General features: G+C 43.7%; 1 long non-coding RNA gene across 1 annotated transcript in view; it reads right to left on the bottom strand.

The window, feature by feature from the left end:
- Window positions 1-352: 352 nt before the first annotated feature.
- The window catches only part of LOC128852532 (uncharacterized), a 42,475-nt gene continuing 24,094 nt past the window's right edge, over window positions 353-18,733 (bottom strand). Inside the window, exon 3 of the long non-coding RNA XR_008450433.1 lies at window positions 353-825. This is a non-coding gene — a long non-coding RNA (uncharacterized LOC128852532). The remainder of the gene's footprint in view (window positions 826-18,733) is intronic.

The raw sequence follows: 18,733 nt of genomic DNA, 5'->3' as shown, positions 1-18,733 counted from the left end.
GAGGATCTCCCGTTAGGCAAAAGACAGCCAGCACAGACAATGAGAGGGCTCACTGCTTTCAGCCTTATGATTATACAGTTATCTGTCTGATAAACTGTTCCAGAACCATCTGAGCCAAAAGCCACAGTTCTGTTCAACACTATAGCAATTTCTGTAATATTTTTTCCTGTAATCAAACACCATATATGTATTCTAGCCAACTTTAGTTTATACTGAGACATTTTTCAGGCTTCAGCTTTTCCATGAGCCATATGGTTTTGGTGTGTATATAGAGAGATTGTCCTTGCTCTGAGCCCCACAATCAAAAAAAACCAAAAAAAAACCGTATTTCCTTCGAATGCATCAGATTTATTTTCTTCCTGCAATGCTAAAAATGCACCCATGCCCATCTCAAGCAATACTTATAATTTGTAGTTTACTGTCAACAGCGCTGACAGTTTAGAGCTCAAACAACGCAGCGCGAGAGGTGCCCCGATCACTGCAGACACAGCGATGTTACATTCCAAGAGAAGCTATGCAGAAGATTCACAAGCATCTGCCGCCGCTCAGCAGCTTATTATTCAGCAGCCTGCTGGTCTCTCATCATCTCTGCTGTTCCATGCTGTCAGGAGCTGTGCCGACATGAGAGCTCGCCGTGAGGTTGTTCCTAGGAAGGATACAAATGCTTGTCTGGTCTCTTCTCCGATTGTAGAACGAGCTCAGAGCAAATCCAGGTAGTGCTCTCTGAAAGAACAGATGTCATCCTGCTGAAAAATGGAAATACGTGGGAAACCACATATCCAGATCTCTCTCTCGAGTTCACTTGGGGTTCAGCATAAGACCACTCTAAAAGAACAAACCAAAATAAAGAGACACGTTTTCAACATTTCCCAATATGCACCTTTTTTTCTAAAAGCCTCTTTTTCCCCAAAAAGAAGGAAAATACTTACCACTCACAGTCAGAAAATGGAAATTAAGCAGCCCAAGGTCACAGGTAAATACTGTTAAATAGAGGAAGCCCAGGCAAATCTGCTTCTTAATTGTGCAATAATGAATGCACACAGCTACTTTTTTTAGCTTTCAACAATAAACCTGTAAGCTGCTACACGCTATTTGCCCCTAAGAACTGTGTACTCCTCTCTGGGATTTCCTTCGGCAAGCTGCAGCCTCGGGAAGCAAAAAACAAGAGCAGGAGGTTTGGCCAGGAATATGTGGGGGCAATAAATACAGGATTAAATGATGGAAGCTCCCTACGCTCATGAAAACAGAGGGGAGGGCGGGGAAGTGAGATTTCGGGGTAATTTGCTGACAAAGAGGTAGCAAAGATCCTTAGATTTAACCTATTCGTTTTTATTGGAAACACCGTTCTCGGAGAGGTTTTTTTGTTACTGAAGTATTGACACAATGCTGAACTCAACTGTGAAACACAGATAAGAGAAAGCGTTAATTAGCTTAATTGAACAGCCTGAACAAGATCGGTCAGGCCATCATGAGCACAGAATAGGGTTCTACTAAAACAGTGTTCTCGGCTAAATTTCTTTTAAACATTTGCAATTTGGTCCTTCCAGCTGTGATTCACCATTTCCCTTCTAACTCAAGGTGAACTCCTGACAAGCCTCACTCTGTGGTGAAGCACAAAGAAAATGTTGTCAGTCCTAGAACCCACCTATTTTGAATATCCATTTCATATTCCAGTAAAAAAAATCCATATATTCTACCTTAGAGGTGGGAATAAAGCAATTATTATCTCGCCTTTCTAAATCTACAACTGGATATAACAGAAAATTCCAGTTGGTTGCAGTTCATTGGTGAAATGTGGCATACGCAGCGTGGATAACAAAGCTGAAATTCATTATTTCAATCTGATTTCTTACGATGGATTATTTGCAAGACAGCTGAGGTCGGAGCTCCCCTATGAAATCACAGCTCTGCCCCTTCGGATGCTGCCAGGTAGGACAAATGTCACAGTCAGGCGTATATAAGGGCTCTGTGTGAGTACATGGAGCAGCCGTACACCCAGCTGGCAGAGAGCAGGACCTCCAGGCAATTACAATCCTTCTTTTCTTTTCTGTGAGCAAAACGGGTGAGTGCAGGAAGCAGAAAAGGAAGGATAAGAAGAGAATTTCCTACCCAAACTGGTATGAATGCACCAGTGGCCTTTCATTTCATTGCCATGTCAAGGAACTTCAAACTAAACTCCAAGTGCACAAAGACAATTTAACTGACCATCCATGCAATCTCTTAGAAACAAAACTCTGACCAACAACCAAAAAGGAAGAGAGGGGGAAGAAAAAACTACTAAAAAATTCCTCAAGGATTTCAATGTATGATGTAAAAGTGTTCAAACTAGTCATGGAAAACGCTAGATCAACTTGCAGGTTAAATGGACAGAATTAGTAGCCCTTATTTAAATCCAGCCAATGGATTATATTCTTTCTATCACAATTAACATCTAATGGGTTTTCTAAGGCATTTTAATTCCTTTCTCTCTCTTCTAACTGTAGGTCATTAGCAGCTTTAGCATTCTGTGCCCAGTGATGAAATAAGAATTAACACTACCTTGGGATGCTTGATGTTACATTAACGCTATTTCCAATGTGCTCTTGCAGGAAACACAAAGGATCACAATCTCATTACCTACCTAATTGCTCCCTTCTCCTTTGTCCTTCCGACTCATAACCAAAGCACTTTTTGACTGTTTATCTTGTATTTCCTATAAACAAATGAGCGCCCTCAGTATTTTCTCTCCTGTTTGGTCAATACCAACGAAGCACATGAAGCGCACAAAGCCCTGCAGATAACCCAGGTGCACTTGCCTCCATCCACACACACAGGTTGCTCCAGAAGTCCTGAAATTCATTTCCAAGCTTGTGCTTTGCAACTGTTCACCTTGCAGGAAAACTTCTCTCTAGCTTCTTCTACTCTTCCCTAGTTGTGTATGAACAAACGCAGGCAGCACACATACCAACGAGCGTGAACGCTCTCTTCAATCGCATCCTTAGCACCATTGTGGGGTTTTTAGTTCTAAACAGATGCTCTTTTCAGTCTTAAGTATGGCTCTCCACATATCCTAATAACAGGGGAAGTGAGGGAAGGCGCTTAAGCAGCGCATCATGCTTGCTGTTATTATCTGGAGAGTGAAAATTACATGTTGAGAACAGCACCCAGTAAGGGACAAGCAGTGATGAAGCTCAAGGGAGGAGAAATTCACCTACTTCCCAGCTCAGGAGAGAAGATAAACTTTTATCCTTGTCTAGTCTGCAACAGCCGACAGACTGATTTAACTTAAAACACTCTCCTCCTTGAAGACAGAGGAGGCAACACAAATTCAGTACAGACTGCTGCAACAGAACGTCCTTTCTTTGACAAGTTACTCAAAAGGAGAAAACATCAAACTCCTAATAATGGACCCTGTCCTGAGCGCCATCGTCCAAGATGGGAACCAATGACTTCTGTTGCAGCCGTACATACAACACACCTCTACAAAAGACATCAGATTGTCTGGCACTCATGAGAGGGAAACAAGAGCTTTGATATTCCTCGGTACTGCCCCGAAGCATGAGTGCACGGTCATCCTAGCAGGCACCCATCTCTGTAACCAAGCACTGATAACTTTGAGGTGGTGATGACCCCAAGCCCCTCAAAAAAGGCAAAGGATTATGAAGTATCTCCAATTATCTTCTCTCAAATGCAACTGCATCAGAATGTAGAGTTTAGGCAGGAGAATGCTATTTTCAGCAGGCTTTATCAAAAGTCATGAAGCCTTGTTTCAACAAGAAACATCATCTGTCAGAGCAAGAAAGAGAATGAATGATAATCTTTGTTTAATAGCTGTCAAGGAGTGATTCAACATTCATCAACTCCCTTCGTTCTCATTAGCAAAATTTAAATAACCAATTTAGCAACCTTTCACTTTTCCTTTTTAGATGATGCTGTGTTGCTAAACTCATTTTATAGAGAATAATTGGTAATAATACTCCCTTCTTTCTGTGAAATCCTGAGATGATTCATGAAATAATTTCCATCTCATCTGGCACATTTTCCCTTCTGCAGTACCTGTGGAATCAACCCAATTGTCTCTCTTTTCCAGAAATCATTAGCTCTCTGGCACAAACCATCTCTTAAGATGCTTTTAGCACTTCTGAAAGCCCTACCTCCTAATGGACAGAGTAATTGAGCACAGATTGCATTTGCAACGAACAGACATTCCGAACTTCCAAACAATCGCACGGCATTAAGTTCCTCTGAGTGCAGAAATAAGCTTGTTATGTTTTTTAATTTCCATCTATTGGACTTAAAATCGCAGCTGTATGAAAATGTCATGCGATCCTATGGCTCACAGGCCCCGATCAGCTTCCAGCTGCCTGAATTCAAACAGCAGAGAAAGCACTATATGCCACAGAAACGCAAAGACTCCATGATATTGATCCTCTTTGCTTTGAAAAGCCTCCTGCAGACTACAGTGGGATTTGGAACACTTTCTGGGAGCGAAAGACCCACTTTTTGCATACTTTTGGCAAGGCTGTCCAGAAATCCCTGTAGAGAAGCATTGCAACGTTTGGAATACACGCTCTGCAGTTTTAAAGTCTTTTGCATATTTTATGCGTTTACATATTTATCTTTTTTAAAATATAATCTTGGATGAAAAAAAACAGACAGCAAACGTATGAAACTCCTGGTTTTACCACATTTTTGTCTTTTTTGAAAAAACCTTAAAAAACCGCTTAAAATAAGTTTGGAAAAAAAACCTACTTCTATGGTAGTTCATCAGGTAAGAGATCTAACCTGCTCTTAAATCCCACTTCAGATACTTTTTCCAATTTTCCCCTTATCCATTTTCATGTGACAGTGTGTCAGTCATTCAATAGCATGGGGACGTTCCCCAGCCATCAGTGACAAGCTTTGGCTGCCACCACGTTGCCGGAGAGCAATCCCTCTGCTCAGGCCAGGACTCGCGCAGGGATGCTCTCAGTGAGCTGTATCAGAACTGCGTACACAGAACTGTCTGGTGGGGTCGGCTGCAATTTCCATTTGGAGGGAAAAACATGAACTGCGTCACTTACTTCTGCGGTGCTCGGCAATAACTTGTTAACGAGGCACATAAACCCTCTGCTTTTAGATAAGGAGTTTATCACGCAAAATGTGGTAAACGCGTTCCTGAATGGGGATTTATTTCCCTCCAAGCTGACCTCCAAACATCACGCTCAGACTTCCAGACTTGGATGAATCCATTAGGTCTGGCTTTATCCCATCTCAGCATGCAGAAGCATTGCTTCCTCCCTTGTCCCTGCACTGAGGTGATGTCCAGAAGGTCACCTCTGGGAGCACCCATTATGCTTTACAAATGCCCTTAATTTAACCAGGGTGATTAGGGCCGCCTGACAACCACGTGTATTTCTGCACTAGCATTAACACCGTCTTTCTTCTGGCAATTCCAAGGGTTCCTAAGCAAAGAGTCCGTGTTTTATTGCCAGACGCCACATCTGACAGAAGCACAGGGATGCTCTTCCGTGGGCCACAGACACTTGTGGTCAGGTTTTTGAAGGCACAGATAGACGTTTGAGTTTTCAGATGTGCTTAGGCTCTTGTGCAGGCAAGAGTTTAGGCACCTTTTTGCATCTGTAAACAAAACCAGGAGTGCTGCAGGAGGCTTAACACCACACGGTAAGCACCGAATAGCTTATGATTTGCACCCACGCAGCAAGAACAGCTCATTCAGAGAAACACAAACACAAAAGCATAACAGAATGAGCCCTGGCTCCTCACGTGTATTTCTGTCGCAGAGGAGTTATCACCTAATCAGTTATTTAAACTAAAACGTCTAAGCATCAAAAATAACTAAATGCCTTAAGCATTTAGTCAGACAGAGCTAAAATACGCATCAAAGCACACTTCCAGCAGAAGGGTATGGACTCGGGGTCTCAAGGTGACAAAAAAGCCCTGAGCATTTTACCTTCCAAAGCTGAAGCGCACAGAGGAGCTGATGCACACCAGCTGTTAAAGGGGTGCAAGGCAGGCTCTTGCCTGTAGCAGAGGAACAATGGATACAGGTACGAGAGCTCTGGCTATCTTGGGATTAGGCCAGAAGCAGGAAGCAAGATGTGGATGAAGCAGGAAGCGTTTCTGCATGCAGCAGTGGCTCAGTGGCTCACTGAATAGGTCTTGTCTTCTTTCCTGTAAAGCTGACACAGCAAAAATCCCAAGCTACCAAGCAAAACTATTATGAGAAACAAAATCACTAGGAAACTTTTACCTTAGGCCCCAACAGATTTCCACCATTCAAGAGCTGTTGGATGTGTATTCAGCTCAGCAGGGCTGAGGCCTGGCTAAAACACCTGAAATCAGAATTATTACGTTGGAGAACTAGAAAGTGATTGAGGTAAATGGAACAGAAGACAACTTCGCTTTACTTGTGCAATTTTAAGGCAGTAAGCACATTAGCAAGCTCTGTTAGAGAGGAACTGAAGAAAACGTAGTGCTATAAGGAGGGTGCTGGATTGTCAGAAGGCTGCCATGCAGAATAACGTTAGCTGCTAGGATTTTTCATCCAGCCATGAAAAATACGCCTGTCCGGCCTGATGAAGTGAGGACTGACACTACTCTCATCTCGACCAGAAGTGACGCTGAATATCTGCCATCATTAGACAAGGTACTTTGAAATTGGAAGGCAGCTGGGACTCTGAGTCAGAAAAGTAGGCACTGCTTCAGGATTAAAGCAGAGACTCAGGCTACAGGACTAAGGAAAAGATGAAAGCTGTTTCTATGAAGGACAAGCTCATGACACCTGGATGAATCCCAGCAGCACAGAACACAATTTGGTATATGCAAATCTGGGCAAAGAATGAATCCTGCCTTGTTCATCCTTTATAGCTGGGACAGTTCTGCAAAAGAATACGAAAATCGGCAGGAAATGATTAGTTGGGTACGTTTTCATCTCTCCGGCCAAAGCTTTTCCAGCTGCAGCAAAACTGAAAAGAGCCCACCGCAAAACAACCATTTCTAGACTTGTGTGAAGTCTGTTTTACCAGCTAGATGTGTCAGACAGGGCTGGGAAGAGTCAGCTGTGAAGGCAGCCAGAGCAGCTGCTGTACAGAGCACTCAGCTTTTGTCTGAAACTCAAACGATCAAGTCCTATTGCCATGCCGGTACAGATTTGCTCTATTCACCTAAATCAATCCAGTTCTGTGCTCATCTTAGATAGCATTATCCACAGACGATCGCAGCCAGACACCTGTGAAAACTTCCTCGGTCAGGGCTAGGCAGGATCCCAACGTACCGCAAAGGCAGCGGCGCGTCCTGTGCGCCGCGAGGGCAAAGTCAGCAGCACAGCAGCAGGGTTAGAAAATGATTGCAGGCTGAGGGGCACAGAAGTCATCTCTCACTCACAGAAGAGGACGAGCTACCTGCATTACAGCTCTCCGGCATTTCCCTGTGTGAAATCAATAGTTGATGAGCACCCAGAGCAGAGCAGCAGAGATATGAGCAGTGTTACATATGGCAGGAAAAGCAAATAAGCTCGGTGACCTTTCTTGCTCATGAGTGCCTGAATTCTGCCATGAGACAGACTCCGTGTGTCTGTATCAATGGTAAGTGTTCTTATTACAGCAGCTGAATGGTCAAAAGGGTTAGAAGGACACTGAAAGGTCCTGACAATCAGCACTACCTCCAACAGAGAGCTTAGACAAACCTTTCTGAAACAGGCTCTTCTTGAGGTGCAGTCATAGGCACTATTCCCCATTTTACAGCTCAGAACAGTCTCAAATATCCTCTTTCCATCTACAAGCTCCTACCTTTTTTTTTTTTTTTTGAGTGAGGTAAAGAAATTATTAAAAGCAGTTTGGACAAAGCAATTTATTTCTGGATGCTGCCTAACTCCATAAGCTCTGACAAGAGCAAACCTTCACCACCTTTAGATGAAAGGAAGATGAGAACTCATTCAGATTTAGAATCATAGAATCATAGAATCATAGAATCACCAGGTTGGAAGGGACCCACTGGGTCATCGAGTCCAACCATTCCTAACACTCTCTAAACTATGGCCCTCAGCACCTCATCCACCCACCCCTCAAACACCTCCAGGGAAGGTGACACAACCCCCTCCCTGGGCAGCCTCTACCAGTGCCTAATGACCCTTTCTGTGAAAAATTTTTTCCTGATGTCCAGCCTGAACCTCCCCTGGCGCAGCTTGAGGCCATTCCCCCTCGTCCTGTCCCCTGACACTTGGGAGAAAAGGCCAGCTCACTCCAAGCTTTTATTTAAGCTAGGATGGCAAGAAAACAGCGAAGCAAGCTTTTCAAGATCAGTCGTCACGCAACATTCCAAAGAAAGAGTTAAACCAAAAGGACCTGATACACATCAGCTGTTCCATGAGGTACCTGCCCTCCAGTAGAACATGTATCATCGTGGATTCTTGCTATTCACAGAGCATTACAACTATGTCTAAGCTGAGAGCGAATGTCAGGATTGGGTTTTGCTACTGAAGCAACATAGAGTGCAAGAGTCTTGCTTTTCCAAACGATTTCCTGGAAGAAGGGAGGCTAAGAGGAATTCATCCTTCTGGGAACACCGGGCACTGCGAGAGTCTGTAAAGCTGAGGGACTAAGAGAGAGAAAGGTAAGGTAAAAGAGAACAACTCTTCCCATCTGAGATAAAAAAGACGCCCTTGTAGCTTTAAAAAATATCCTTTAGTCTGTCAGCTAGGAATAAGAAAGGGGATTGACACCGAGTCAGCCGGTTGCCTGAAGAGATAAGGGATAGAGCTGCGTTCTTCCCTGTCTCTTGTTTCCTGCCTGTTCTGTGGAACTTTCCCCTTCATCCTCTTTGTTGCCTGATTAATATAAAGCTGCGTGTTTCCTGCAGTAACTAAGTAGATTACTTTCTTGTGAACAGAACAGCCGCTTTAAAAAGGCCCCGCATCACTTCTGAAAATAGGAGTTAGGCACCTAAGTAACTTACCAACCTCTGCTGAAAAACTTCACCCTTAGCCTACTGCGTGCTTCTCTTCTCCATCTGCAGACTGGAGATAAGAGCTTTTGAATGTGGCTGCTTTTATCACCTTGGGAATGAGAGAGTTGGAGCAAAAAAAGACACAGTGGCAGCGAGCACTCAAGCTGGCGTAATGGCAGTGCCACACTGATAGCATCCTTTTTATGCACTACATTAAAATATGACTCCTCATCAACTCAAGTACACTGATTCTCACCAATGTAGCATTTGACCTCTCGGGGCTTGTTTGATGCAAACCTTATGAGAATCTGTACGGAAAAATCAAACAAAATAACTAGGATACATTCCCGGTCCTATCGGACTTCCTGTGCCATAATGAATACAGAATGCATATCTCTATGGCAATTTACTCTCTGGAATAAGAGGCAGCTGTACGTTCTACAAGATCCCTTCTAAGAGTCTGAACAGGAGCTGGTCTCCAGGTTCAGTTCCCCACCAGGCAGAGCTGATGCTGACTGCTGCATTTACCTTTCAAAATGCCTCTACCCAAGCAAAGGAAAACAAGCACAGCAGGCACAAAGGACTTACGCTGAACCCGAGTCAAGAGTCGCTGTCAGGGGCTGAATGAAACCACTGAGTTAGCTGGGGGAGAAACCAGTGAAAAGCCCTCACAACATTTAGACTTCACGAGCACTTTCTAGCTGTGGATATTTCAAGCAACGCCAAAAGATTTACCTGGTCTGCTGCAAGCAAAAAGAGCAGAGACACAACCTCGGAAGTTTTAGAGGTTTCAGCTGAAACTCCCCCAATGACCAGCTTGTGAGACCAGTCTTGTTGTCTCACGCTGATGCAGAGTAAAGCACTGAACCGTGATATCTGAAAACACACTTTGGCAACTACTGCATAAATTTCAAATTGTCTCTATTAGCGGTTTATTGTTAAAATTATTTAAAATGCTATTTTCTTTTAAGTTACATTCATTTTTAAGGTGCATCGTGCAGCAACAAAATACAGCAGTGCCATAGTCTTTGGTTCACAATGCCAGGCCTACAGGGCGAGAACCCCACAGGACGAGAGCCCCACTGGAAGAGTGAGGATTTGGCATTTATTTTTCCCTCTCAATTTCACAGCATCTCAGGTAGGAGTTCTGTCCTTAGGCAATCCAGCAGTGAAAAAGGCTTTCCGTACTTCTGCACTGTGCCAAGAGGGAAACGCTGTGTTTTTGACTGAGACCAGACTTTTGGAACACTCACCTAAAATATACATAACCAGTAGATGTATTCCCATTTCCTTCCTTCCTTCTGGCAGGAACAGAGACATCCCCTTGGATCCTGCTCCTTCGTCTTTGTCCCCTTGGAGGAGGCAACTACCCTGCTTGCACAGCACTCTCTACGTAAGCTTTTAAAAGTATGACGAGGGTATCAGTTGCGACCAGCACTGAGTAACTGGCGCTTCCTAAAGCATTTGCGCACCACTCCGCCCCATCGATTTGTCAGTCACTCCGATGATCTGACGAAACACGAGCGCTGCAGGGAAGCACGGCTGACCCACACCCATCCGTCCAATCCAGAAGCGCCAAGATTCTCAGCAGCTGGAGGGCACGATCCCTGCAGCCTGCAAGACAGCGGAGGGAAAGGCATAACGATGTGCTGATGCGCAGTTCTTAATGAGCAGAGCCAGCAGGAACGCAGGGAACCACAACCCCCACCACCACGCTTTGAAGCTGCAGGAGCAGAGCAGCGGGCTCTCTACTGGGAGTGAGGCTGTTCCTCGATCCAAAGCGAGAAAGCAGCGGTGCAGTTACGATCTGGCACCTCCCTTCGGCTCAGGCTTTCAGGCCGAGCACACCACAAGTATTCACAAGCAGGATTTGTGCAATCTGGAATTATAAAACTCAAGTGTGTGAACACTGCTGATGTGAATCCTACCCGAACTGCTGCTGGGGGAGCGGTGCGCTCGCTGTGGGCCTCTCCCAATCTCCTAACATTTGCGACTGGGCTGCCTGTAGGTTTTTTACACTCCCTGAAACTCCATGAAGAATCAAAGTTTAGGCTCCGGAGTCGTTCTCTGGAGACAATCACGCCCAGAGATTCCTTAAATGACATGAGTATGGATACAGGAATAACGTAACTGTGAATGAGAGGGAGTGATGCCATTTGGAAAGGGTGTTCAGATCCTCTGCGAGGGGGGAACACACACACACAGTTAATTAATCAGCGCGATGTTGTGCTCCATCTGTGAGGCCCCTCTGTGCCCTCACAGCAACGAAGTTCACACAGCTGGCAAATTTTAAAACAGCAATTACAAGAACCATTTTGAAATTCTGGGGAACTCCAAGCAGCATTAAAGGCTAAATATTAATTATAACAAGTATCATTCAAACATCTTATAGGACTCCGAGGCACCAATCAACTCTGTTAAGAGCAATAATCGGGTTTACAAATTAAAGCACTGGATTATATATTAGGCAAGCTTCAGTTTGTTGGAGCTTTCTGTGTAACGAGGTTATTTTGCCTCTCGATACAATAAATCTAATTTTACATGTTTATCATGACATCTTATTAAACTGCTTTATAAGAGGAATATTAGAGACACATTTTGGTATTTCTCAATGTCCAAGATGATTTCGAAAAGCACATCAAGTGTTCCTCTATGGCATTATTATTTTCCATTCATTTGCTAGTGAAAATAAAATAACTGTAAAAAGCAAACCCAAGGCGAGCGGTAGTTCCTGCTGCCTCAGCTACAATAAGAATCCGCACGCATTAATGTTGTGCTTTAATGCCTGAAGTTTTTTCTTCTGAATAGTTTGGAGGTTTTTAAAACCTAAAATCCTCAAGTCTTTGCTTTTACCGAGTTGGCTGCAAATGGGATGCTCCTGGCCGGCCCCGGTGCAGGGAGCCGTGGGGCAGCGACCTGCCAGCTCCTCTCCCTGGAGGGCAGGCAGCCCGGGCACAGGAAGCCTGGCCAGACCTACCACCTTCAGAGCCTGGATGCATCGGGAGGTGCTTGGAGCTCATTATTATATAGCTCTGGGTCACTTTCTTCTAATTTTCATCCTATCCCTCTCCCTTAAACCACAGCTGAACAGCTCTGCTGCACACTGTGAACATATGGAAATGTCACTTTACCCCCCACTTTTCCCAACCTTCCCTGATGGAGGGAAGAAATTGCATGACATTAAGATCCATTTCTCTTTCAGCTCAGACTCATTAAAACCAAGTGTGATTGCGGAGAGCTGCAGGAAACAAAGGCTAATGCTTCCTCTGCCTTTTGGCCTGGCAAACTCTCTCCGCACTGAAGATAAACCACAAATAAGCACCAGCCTCCAGGTCTAGTCAGGTCACCTGAGATCCTGTCCCTTCCTGCCGAGCTGTCCTGCAGCATTCACCACCTCAAAGACACAGATTCTCTATCCGAAAAGTTTGATACAGGCATTTTTTTGGCCTTTATAAGGCATTTTGTAAGGTGCCAAACTACCAATCAATAAAGTAAATACCCTGTAGAAGCCTCAGTAAACCCAGCTTCTTTCTTTGGCCACAACTTTGCTCTATATCCCCTCAAAACGGGCTCTGGAGATCTCCAAGGACCTCGGAGCCTGCACTGGCAACACAACTGTCAGGGCATATTGTCCTACAATATTCCTGCAAGTTGCAGAGAAAGAGAAGGGTTTCAGCTGACACTGAGAAAAGCTCGCGAGCTCCCTGTTGTTTGTCATTTCTACAGTCAGATCCTTGAGGGTTTTTTCCCTTACAATTTGATTTATTCATCCTGTTTCTTCGTGTCATGTCTCTACAAGCCTCATTACGTGGCTGGGGAAAAAAGCACTGCAGATGAATGCTGCTTCTCATAGGGAACGGGTCAAGGTTTGTTAGGTAGGGAAGTAATTATGTAAAAACCCTCTTACAGGGAACTCCACATTTTTGGCACCAGGCTCTAGAACTTTTACAGCTAATGAAGGATTCCACACAATGACATCGAATCTGGCATTATTTTGGCAAAATATAAATAAGCAAAAAAAAAAAGGAACATGTATGGAAATCTTCCTTGGAGATAGAAATATGTAAAAACAGTTACTTGACCTTTGAGTTTATTTTTTTTTCCTCTTCAAAGGACTGCCATAAAAATAAAATCTTTAATGTTGATGTAAGGATGTTTATAATTATGTAATTGTAAGGATGACTACGATTTTACAATCCAGATTTTACAATCCAGATTGCCCTTGCGTACATGTTTTTGAAGCACTTTTGCACTTCGCAAAGTGAATTTTATGCTACAGAACTTTGTTTTCTACGTCGTGCTGCTCAGGTGCGTGGCAGACATTTTGTGCGTGAGGAAACCCATACAATTCATTGCTTCGTCTGACGGATTCTGAGCTGCAGGCCGAGCACACGGTGCATCGTACGCCTCTGTATACGCTCACGTGTGCACAAACCCTGTTTCCACCCCTGCTACGTCCCTGCCTGTGTGTGCACGGTTACGTCTCGGCTTGTGACCTATTGGCCATGCCAAGACAATTCCTACTTTGGCTTTATATGCAACAAGAGGAGATTCAGATCCTGCTTTCCAGGGGCAAAACTAAAGTTTTAACCCTCTAAGTTACAAGGGTGCCATTCAGCTGACCCTGGAATCTGTTCATCCGTACCAAGGAGGAAGGGGGACTCAAGTCCTGCTCCTAATATGCTTTTTCTCTCCTCCGATACCTGCTGAACAGCTGGACAAGGACTGGATGTTTTTGGCACCTGCTCAGCTATACCACAGGCCTTCCACGTTAACAAAGACCACCAACTCTTTTAGTTCAACACTGGCTCTGAGTCAGTCCCCGATGGAACACATCTCTGCCTGGAAAGGATGGTGTTCGCGCCAGCGCTAGAAGTACACTCCCAATCGATCCCCTGATGTGAAACTCTTCCTCTACACACACAGACAAATTGATGTGTGTATATAAAAAGTATACTTCAGGATTTCCTACGTTACTCTGTCACATATATACATACCGGCCATTAGAATTTAATTTCGTACTGCAACAAGCAATCGCCGGTTTTTCTGCCCTTGCATACCGAGTACGTATTTTATTAAAATCTTTTTTTTACATTCTGGGGACATGACCTTGGCAGCGTTTGATTGCTAAGTTCTTGCAGTTTAAGGAAAGCCTTAAACTTCAAAACACCATATCAAATGAAACTATGAAATCTCCTTAGCTACAAGGAGAAAATATTCTATATTCCTGTATTAAGAAAATAACTGCACATTGGTGTTTTGTGAAGCATTAGCAGAGCAGAAGTTAGAAAAATCCTGCACTCATTACTCCCCTCAACCTTTTTGAATCAAAGAGAATGGAAGAGAGAGATACCCAGAAGGACAAGGCAGTACAGCAGAAATCTGTGCTAGAAATCTGTCACTAGGACTGCAGGCTTTGCTGCAAACAGCACGGCAGGCAGCAGCGTGGGCAGCCAGAAGAGCAAGCAAGGTCGTTCGAGAAGCTGCCACCACAGACCTAAAAGCTGCTAAAAAAAAATAGTGGAATTGTAGCAAGATCATTTAAATAACACAGAGGTCACAGAATCCGCGGCTACAAAGTACCAGGACTGCCACTCCATCACAGCTTGGTTCAGTCACTGCCGAAGGAGTCTGAGAGATTTGCGCCTTTGCTTGCTCGCAGATGGAGCAGAAGCTGCTCATTCATCTGATGTTAAAATGCGGTGTTTTATTTCATATTTAGTTACACAGTCAGGAGGCCGTGATCTTCACAACCGCAACTGCAAAAGAAAATATTTCTTCCTTGTGGCAACCTTCCCTTGTTAATGAAAGCAGCACCTCCTTCGAGAGGGAGGCACCTGGGGATACAATACAGGTATTCGGGCTTGGGAGAAGATAAGTGGATGGATCTTCCTAAGAGAAACAGAGGAATGTGGGGCAATGTGACAAAGTCCTCTGTTTGCAGTCCTGCATATATAATACAGACAGAGTAAAGCACATGCATATGAGTTGTTTTTCTTCAATGACATAAAACCAGCAGTACCAACAGAGCTGGGAGCTCTCCCAGTCATGAGAGATGAATGTAGCAATTCAGCAGACATCATTCCCGAAGTACTGTAAGTTCCCCACTTTTCCAGGGGAATTTGATCCCAAAATCACATGGAACTACATCAGAAAAGACCTCTTGCTGCTTATTGATGTCGTAGAGAAAATGAGGAGGAGAGAAAACCATCTCCGAGCCATTATTCACCCAGGTTTGATTGAGTTCAGTCTCAAAAGCCAGGTGACAGAGCATCCCAACTCAGACTTTTCCCTATAGCAGAGAAAAAGCTGTTGGGCTTTTCCAGTGACATCGGGTCAAGTGAGTCCTGAACTGCGACTGAGCCTCATCTTTACGTGGCTACACTCAGGTGAAGCCTATTTATGCCTTACCTCCCCTATATCTGATTTTACATGATGATTTGTAAAAAGCTGTGGTGGTGAAGATGGGCAAGCACAGTCCCATTGGCACTTCCAGTGCTGAACACTACTTTTGTCTTCAGAGCAGAAGCGCTCCAGAGATGTTTGAAATTACCCGTTTCATTCTACAGCCCAAGGGCTGGAGCAGCTTTGCAGATGTGATTACACGTGCGAGACCAGAGCTGCAATAAATTGGTTAAAAATTTGGGTTTATAGGATAAAAACGGTGACACGAAAGCGACATATATTTAATCTTACTGAGGACAACAATTAGTTTTGTTCATTGCTCCCTTTTGGTATAGAATCTTAAATCCTCTTCCTTACCGTTAAATGACTTTTCCTAGGATTCATTTGGATATCAGATCTCTATGTGTCTACACAGACACAGATTAATGGAACAGAACGGTGGTTGTGGGAACACGTTAACTAAAGAAGCCACAAGGCCCTGCTGAACTTTAAGCTGGTAAATGAGAGATGTGTCTGATTTTGAGATGAATGCTACAAAAGTAATTTTTTCCTGAACGGACGGTAACTCCAAATCTTTAAATTGGTTTTGGTGTTCAGATAACTCTGGGTTGTTACCAATAGAGACTCTGGCTTCCCCCTCTCCACGATGTTTATCAGTCCTGCTTACCCCCCCCTCACACCTACACGCCACCAGCCCCTGCTGTGTCGACAGCGCGTTTATGGCGTTGTCTACGTGCACCTGGGTGGTCTCACCTTCAACTCCCTGTATGCACCAGCAGATTCCATGTACGGAGTGTGCCATGCTTATTTTTTCGTTCCTCTAAACTCTGTATAGAGATTTCAAGCAGTCTGAGCAGCCTGAGAAGAAAGCAGGACAACTCCCTGCAGCTTCTCCCTTGGCGCAGGGCCGATGCGCAGCAGGGAATCCTGGTCAGGCCGCAGGCGGCTCTTGAGATACAATGGAAAATCAACTCAAAACACGAGAAGTTGTTTTAAAAATTTATAATCAGAAAATACATGCCAGCAAATTGAGACGGGGAGCAAAGATCCTCACTCTGTGCCTTCCCCGCTCCTATTTTCCCTCTGGAGTGGCTGTGCTGCTCTGCCTCCTCGAGGGCAGTGCGCTGTACCGGTACCCAGCCCTGCCGCAAAGAGCATCACTTCCCAGCCAAATGTACCATCGCTGCTCAGGAAAGGTCCTACACTGTCACCCAAAGGAAGCGCAGCTGAAACTACAAACAGGATGGAGAGCAGCACATTTTAGCTCAGATTCCTGTCTGACTCCAGTGGAGCGTCACTGATTAACAGCTACTGAGCACCTGGCTTAAACCTTCAATGTTACTGCGCTAATTATTAGAGCTCTTCAGGACAAACCCTTTTCTTTTTAACGTTGCAGAAACCCAACACTCTGCTTAAATACTGCTTTTTTAAATTAATTATTTCTCTTTTATCATTCAAAGGAGACTATTTAAAAATTAGGCTCTAGACATAAACTACAACAAAATGGAGAAAAAAAAAATGTAACAGCTTGGAAAATATCCCAACTATCACAGAACAAAGTAAAGTACATTGTCTGTAAGATTTGGGGTGAGGGAGAGGAAGGCACATCATGAGGAAAACAGGGAGAAAACAGAAAAGCTGTAAGAAAAATTAATGTGTTAAAAATTAATACCTTCTAATACACAGATTCAGAACCACAGCCTTTTCAGGGCAATTAATCTTTTTGTGGTCACAAATAATCAAGTACTATTAATTGGCTGGATGACATCTTAATAAAACAGTTCAAATGTTTGCTTTTATTTTGCAGGTGTTGTCAGAGTTCGAGCCAACGGCTGCTGACGAACACAGCTCTGGAAATGGGAGTGAATGACACTTCCACACCAATGGAGAGCTGGAAGCTTCCCTAACACGGGGTAACCAAAAGAAGAAATTCTAAAACAGATACCCGGGTTATTTTATTTTGTATAATTTCAGTGAACAAATGCAATTATGCAGCATTTATTCTTTATTTTCATGTTCTATTCTAGTAACAATGTCATATTTTCTCTATTTATGAAAGATGCATAATTATTTCGACTAATTTATCTGTTTTAACGTACCGACACTAAATTACCTGTGTGTATTTCAATTAATTTACCTATTTTCCCTTTGCTATTTGGTGACATTAATTCAGTTCACAAGGTACACCTCAGTCTTTGTGGACCATGTGACACCATGAGTTTAGTCTAGAGACGCAAAAAAAATGGGAGGGAAAGAAATGGAGTTGGAAAGGAGAAGGGCTTTTCTCCCCAATTCTTCCCTTGAACAGAGAACCTGAAAAAAACCCAATGTAAACACCTTTCATTCACAGCATTTTCTTTAAAACATAATAAAATCTCCTGAGGGGAGTGGTAGATTCCACCACACGGGACACTTTTAAGGCTCAGCTTGACAAAGGGTGCTGGGTCATTTCATCCATCAGCTAAAAAGGTTGGCCCAGACGTTCCTCGAGGTCCCTCCCAACTTGGCATTCTATGGTTCTACAGTTAAAACAGCTCTATCTCAGCCTTAAGAGAGTCCTTTTGCTTTGCACTCCAGCTGTACTTCAACACGTCTCCTGCCTGGCTGGTATTTTAGATGAGTTTCTTGAGGCGAGTTGTGAGCCTGCAGTTTGCAGCATGGGATTCAACCACTCACACACATCTGTGTGGAGGAACAACCCCGGGAACCACAGGACACGGAATGCAATTTTATAGAGTTCAGGTCCATTTCCAGGCACTGTCATCAGCAAATGGCACAGACCTCACGAAGGGTCTGGCGGTTCTGGAGCTGCGGGTTCTTTGAGAGAGCACCTAGAAGGTCACACTGCTTTTATGAGCATTAGCAGTGGAGCTTCAAAGGGCGACACCCACCTGAACAGCAATATTAAACCAGGATACAATTTGAGGACTACCACGTCTTGCCTTTTAGCTGAAAATACTCAGTGTATTGTTTGCTATTTGAGGAGAATATGTGAAAACTTTTTCCACCTCTGAAAAAAAATAATCTCCTTACTTTTTTGCACTTCCGTCACTTTTATGCTAATGATTAAAAAGCCAAATATTCTACTAAAGATAATTGATTAGGGCCGTTAGCATCAAATGCAATTATTTTTTCTGGAAAAAATACGTTACAAAACTCTAAAAAATATTTTACTGCACCCCCTTCACTACATCCAGCATGAGTTTTGAAGGCTAGTTTTGACACTAAACTAGAACTAAATGTATGCCAGCTGAAACAACACACTAGTTTCATATGAAAGCTTTATTCGGATATTACTTTCCCATGTTAGCAAGTATGCTCACTAACACAATCGTACATTTTGTGGCTTACTAGAAATACAGTTAAGCCTAATAACAAAGTTGTAATGGGATACAATGCAAGA

The sequence above is a fragment of the Cuculus canorus genome, chromosome 6 (genome assembly GCF_017976375.1).
Source record: "Cuculus canorus isolate bCucCan1 chromosome 6, bCucCan1.pri, whole genome shotgun sequence".
In the NCBI taxonomy this organism is placed as follows: Eukaryota; Metazoa; Chordata; class Aves; order Cuculiformes; family Cuculidae; genus Cuculus; species Cuculus canorus.
This window is presented reverse-complemented; position numbering and strand designations above follow the sequence as displayed.